The sequence below is a fragment of the Epinephelus moara genome, chromosome 16, assembly GCF_006386435.1.
Source record: "Epinephelus moara isolate mb chromosome 16, YSFRI_EMoa_1.0, whole genome shotgun sequence".
NCBI classification, from domain to species: domain Eukaryota; kingdom Metazoa; phylum Chordata; class Actinopteri; order Perciformes; family Serranidae; genus Epinephelus; species Epinephelus moara.
The window spans coordinates 7,123,126-7,128,663 of NC_065521.1; positions in this window are offsets into that span (position 1 = coordinate 7,123,126).

Sequence of the window (5,538 nt, forward strand, 5' to 3'; positions counted from 1 at the left end):
CTCCAGTCTGCCAAACTGGGAGCCACAGAGCACCGGTGGGCTGCCCAACTTGCTGCTTTCGATTTTGAGATCAAGTATCGATCTGGCCGCAGCAATAAAAACGCGGATGCCCTTTCTCAGCAGTATGGGTCAGGCTCCAGCTTGGTTGAGCAGGCCCTACCTGGTACATCAGTTCCGGCTCTTCTTCAGCAAGCTGCTCCCCCAGTCTCAGCGGCTCCAGTGACCCAGTCCATGGTGTCCGCCCTTCCGTTCCACTCTCTTTCTGACATTCGTTCGTTGCAGGAGTCTGATCCCCTCCTGAAAGAGGTTTTGGTCTTTTGGAGAAGGCAGGTTCGGCCGACTCCCGATGAGAGGCGACATGTGTCCAAACCAGCCTTGGCGCTGTTGCGACAGTGGGATCGCCTGGTGGAAAGAGATGGTGTGCTTTACTGCAGAGTGTTCCGCTCAGATGGGGGGGAGGAAAATCTGCAGCTGATCTTGCCGACTCTCTTGAAATCAGAGACTTTGAAACAGCTCCACCATGAACACGGCCACCAAGGCACTGACCGAACTACGGAGCTGGTACGAGAGCGCTGTTACTGGCCAGGAATGTGCTCAGATATAAAGCAGTGGATCAGGGAATGTGAGCGCTGCCAGGTTGCAAAGGACTCTGGGCCCATTTCACACAGCTTTATGGGCCACTTGCTTGCATCTAGGCCGAACCAGATCGTGGCCATTGATTTCACCGTGTTGGAGCCCTCCAGAAATGGGTGGGAGAACGTCCTTGTAATGACAGACGTGTTCAGTAAATACACTGTGGCTGTCCCAACGGGGGACCAGCGCGCTTCCACTGTGGCCCAGGTCCTGCTGAATGAATGGTTCTTTAAGTTTGGTGTACCCAGTCGTATCCACTCTGACCAGGGCCGCAGTTTTGAGAGCGCCTTGATCCAGCAGCTCTGTTCCTTGTATGGGGTAGAGAAGCCCCGCACTACCCCATACCACCCTGCAGGAAATGGACAGTGTGAGCGGTTTAACCGAACCCTACACAATCTCCTGCGTACCCTGCCAACCTCACGGAAACAAGATTGGGCCTCCTGCCTCCCGCAGGCGCTCTTCTGTTACAACTCCACACCTCATCAGGTCACCGGAGAGTCTCCTCTTTTTCTGATGTTTGGTCGCGAACCTCGGCTCCCCATCGACTTTCTGCTGGGTCGAGTCCAGGACCCTGTGCCAGGGAAAGTGCAAGATTGGGTGGCCGAGCATCAGGCGAGACTCAGGGTAGCCTTCAAGGGGGCTCATGATCGGTTGTTGGCAGCTGCTAGTCGCCGTAAGGAGCGGCATGACCAGCACATCCAGGATGGGCCTCTGCACGTGGGCCAGCTTGTTTACCTCCGAGACCATAGTGCTAGGGGCGGGCATAAAATCAGTGACCTTTGGAGTTCCGTGGTGTACCAGGTGCTGAGAGCCCCACGTGGTGAGGGTGCAGTTTATACCATTGCTCCCGTGGATGACTTGGAGAAGGTGCGCAATGTGCATCGCAACATGTTGAAGGCCAAAACAGGGCCTGATCCGGCTGGCCCTACTCTGGCCTCTCCTCCCACTCCTCCGCTGCTACCAGCAGTGCTTGAGGGTACCTCTTCCAGTGATGACGACCTATGGGTGTTGGTCCCCGAAACCCCTTTGCCATCGGCCGCGCCTGAAGCCGGCAACGCTGGCTCTACGGAGCCCCTTGCGGCGACTCCACTGAGAGAGCCCCCTGTTCTTGGTACGCCTCCGGCGCAGGGAAGTGCTTGCATGTTGGTTTCGTCTCCACCTCCAGTAGGTGCAATCTGTGTTAGTCAGCCAGCTGTCCGTCGGACAGGCCGATCCACCGCTGGCCAACACTCTAATGTGCATCATCTTCCACGGCCAGTTGGTTGTACTGACAGTGAAGTCGCTGGCCCCTCAAGGGCTGTGTCTAATGTCCAGTCTGCTTTCCACCGGCCTTGGTGTTAACCCTCCAGGTCCCTTCTTCAGGTTGATCGTCGGGGCAACGTGCGCAAAAAAAGGGGGGTAGATGTGGTAGGACGGCACAGCCCGTCTCCACCCATGTTGTTGTGTGCGTATTGGATCAGTGGGAATGGTGGTGTAAACTCGCTCCTTTGCGCCCCGCCCATTGAATACTGATGGGTTGGCAGCAATTATCCTATTGCACCTTGCGTACTGGGCGGTGCTGTGCCAAGTTATATCTGGGGGAGGGCTGCGCGTCTCGGATGTGCGTCCTCCTACCTCTTCCTGAAGCCTGGGCTGCGCGTCGGCAGCGTGGTTTGGCGTGGCTGTGTCGGCTCCACGTGGCTGTCTTGAGACGCTGGTTACTGAGCTTCCTCCGTTCACTTTTGTCAGGTATGTTCCGCCGCTATCGCTGCATCTCTTGGTTATATTAGTGGTGTGTCTGATGCGCTCTCTGCTTTCTAGCAGAGTTGGCTTGTATTCCGGCCGGAGGTTTGGGAGTTGGGCGTGTGCGGCCTCGGAGCTGTGCGTAATAATCCACGCTCTGCGTTGGATCCCTGAGGTAGGCTGGCTCATTTCTGCCTGGCGTTTTTGCGCTTTTGTCGAGCTGCACACAAAATGTGACTTTGGTCTCTGATTGTTGTTGGCAGTTATTAGGCTGCATCCCTTCGCGGCTACCTCCCCTGTAGCCTGGGAAGCTGCGCCTTTACTGACGGGTATGTATGTGTGCATTTACATGGTTCAATCTATCTAAATGTAATTCGGTGTAGTAATTTTAACCTATTGTATATCACCGCAGGTGGCTCCACCTCTGAAGCGGGCCGCTGCGCTACTGCTGTTCTGTCTGTGGGTTCGCTGTGGCAGGCTCACTGCTCGTCTCCCGTTTTTTTATTACTATCGTTTCGATTGTTTTGTCTTGTTTTTTTTCTTTATTTACTAATCCGGGTGTGAGCGCGGGCTTGCTGCCTTGCACGCCTAGAGTAAATTTATTTGGATGAAAGTGAGTGTTGGTTGCACTGCATGTGGCGCTGTCTCTGTAGAGGAAATTAATGCAGTGTAGGATTTGAAGCTGCACCCGGTGCACTGATCCTCGTCAATTAACCTATCAATCTTTGGTTAATTATTGTTTTTTTTGTTTTCTTTTCGTATTGTAATCAGTTATTCATTGTTATTGCTTACAGATTTTATGATCATTTATTGTTATTTTTCTGAACATTCTGTGTTTAATTATTGAGTTATTTTTCTTAGTAGCTTTTGTTTTTTTCTTTTTGCTATTGGTTTATGGTGAGCGTGGGCTTGCTGCCTTGCACGCCTGGAGTAAATTCATTTGGACGGAATCGAGTGTTGATGGCACCGCATGTGGTACTGTCTCTGTAGAGGAAATTAATGTGGTGTAGGATTTTAAAGCTGCACTCACACTGTTCCTCATCAGCTAACCTATTCATTTTGGGTTAATTATTGTTTTGTTTTCTTTTTGTATTATGATTAGTTATTCATTGTTAATGTTTACAGATTTTGTGGTTATTCATTGTTATTTTCTGTAGATTTTGTTTAGTTATATAGTTACCTTTGTTGGTAGATTTTGTTCTTTTTCTTTCTTTCTTTTGCTTTACTGGGTTAACTGGGAGTGTGTGTGTGTGTGTGTGCGAGTGGCAATTAACAGCACAATCAACCTTGGTGGTGACATTTTGGGCCTAGCATAGTGTGGTGTCAGGGCAGTTGTTTTATATGTGTTGCCCCTTTGCCCTGACTAATAGTTTGCTTCTTTTCTTTGGACAGGAGCTGTTGGGCCGGTGCGGCGAGTGGCTGACTGATCCCTGCGGTGGTGGTCCCTTCACTCCCTGTATAGTCGTGCACTTGGGTGTCATTCAACGGTTTCTTTTTTTTCTCACGTGTGGTGTGTAGTATCAGGACCCTTCCCCTTCCCCTCAGTTGGTCATCTCCGCCTGGTAAGCCCTCAGCCCTGTGCCTAGTGTTTGCACTTTTATAGCAAACCTAACCAACCCATTAAGTAGGCCCCAAGGATTGTGCCATATCTGGCCACTTGTTATATTATCTCTTACCTCATCACCCAGAGACTTTATTCAAATTTTGAGATTTTAAATTGTTATTAATAAACTTTATTTTTATAATTTTCTTGGAATCACCTCTGTCTCCCGTGTCATTCGTACCTGTGTGACCTTTTTGTCAGCGTTAGAGTGGTGGTCCCCTCTACCAGATTTCCTGGGGGTGAAATTCCCCTAGGTGGCGTTGTCGGACACCTGTTAACTAGCAAAAATAAATCTAACCCTCATAGACCTTGCCACACAAACATGGTGACCTGAACAGGGTCTCTCTACGCCTCAGACGTCTGCTGAGCAGCGGCATGTCTGTGCAGGAGACCACAGAGAAAGACATTTTTAAAAGTATCTGTGTGTTCAGCTCTCAGTAGCTTCTAACGGAATCTCTGTGGTGTGGAGTTTAGTTTCTCTCCTGCGTCCTTGTTTGCACGTTAAGATATCTGCTTTATTTTACTGTTTCATGTTCGCTCTCAGCTGTATAGGAATTGTGTTCAGTTACTGCTGATGAAAACTCAGTATTTCCTTATTTTGCTGCTTCACAATATAAGCTTTTACATAACAAAACAATGGTGACTTTTATTGTGAAGAATTTAGAGATAATTAATTTGCAGAACTTTGTTAGTCGCTTTTCTTTGATAAAAACAAGTCTACTAATACCACAGGGAGGAATAGTAAAAGCAGAAACAGCCACAGTGAGATGTTAGTGCATGTGTCCACATAGCGTGTTTTCTTCAGCAGAAAAGCAGTGCCAGGGTGCTGGGGAGCACTTCATCCTAGTGCTTCATAAAAAAGCACTCCCAGCGTTTTTGTAAATAATGTGCTATGCATGAGTTTTGTTTCTATGACAACAATATCTTGACATTAGCTTACTAGCTAACGTAATGCTACTTAACACAGGTTTGAATACGCAGTTAACAAGTTCACACTGTGTACAGTGATAAAAGCACAAAACTCTGCAGCAGCATTCAGTATCTGACCAATCTGCTCCAACAAATGGCCTTTTCTATCTTTGTTGTGTCAGTACACAGTAGCCTAGTTAAAGTGGCAGCAATGTCACCAGCACCCTTCTGAAATTTCACAGATTTTCATTTAGAAGCACAGGGAGCAGCCACACAAAAAAGCAGGAGCACTCTGAAAAAAAGACCCTGGGCACAGTGCCTTTTCTCCCAGTGGCTGCATACACTCTCTTCTTTCTGAGAACAACTTAAAAAAGATGCTGGCACCCAGAGAAAAACGCTCTGTGGACACAGGCCTTTAGATCACAAAAAGATTATAGCTTTAGTAGTTACTTTTCAGATTAAACTTTTATAGCATAATGAGTTTATAAATAAAGATTAAACTTTCAGTAGTTACCAGACTTTTTGACTTACAGCTCCTACATCTCTTTTTTGCCTTGGTGCTATTTATTTTTAGAAGCTAAATCATTTAGGCTGTTTGCAAAACTGTATCGCGCTTGATGTGAATTAAACAGGCAGTTTGGGCAAGCATGTCATCATTGAAATGGATCATA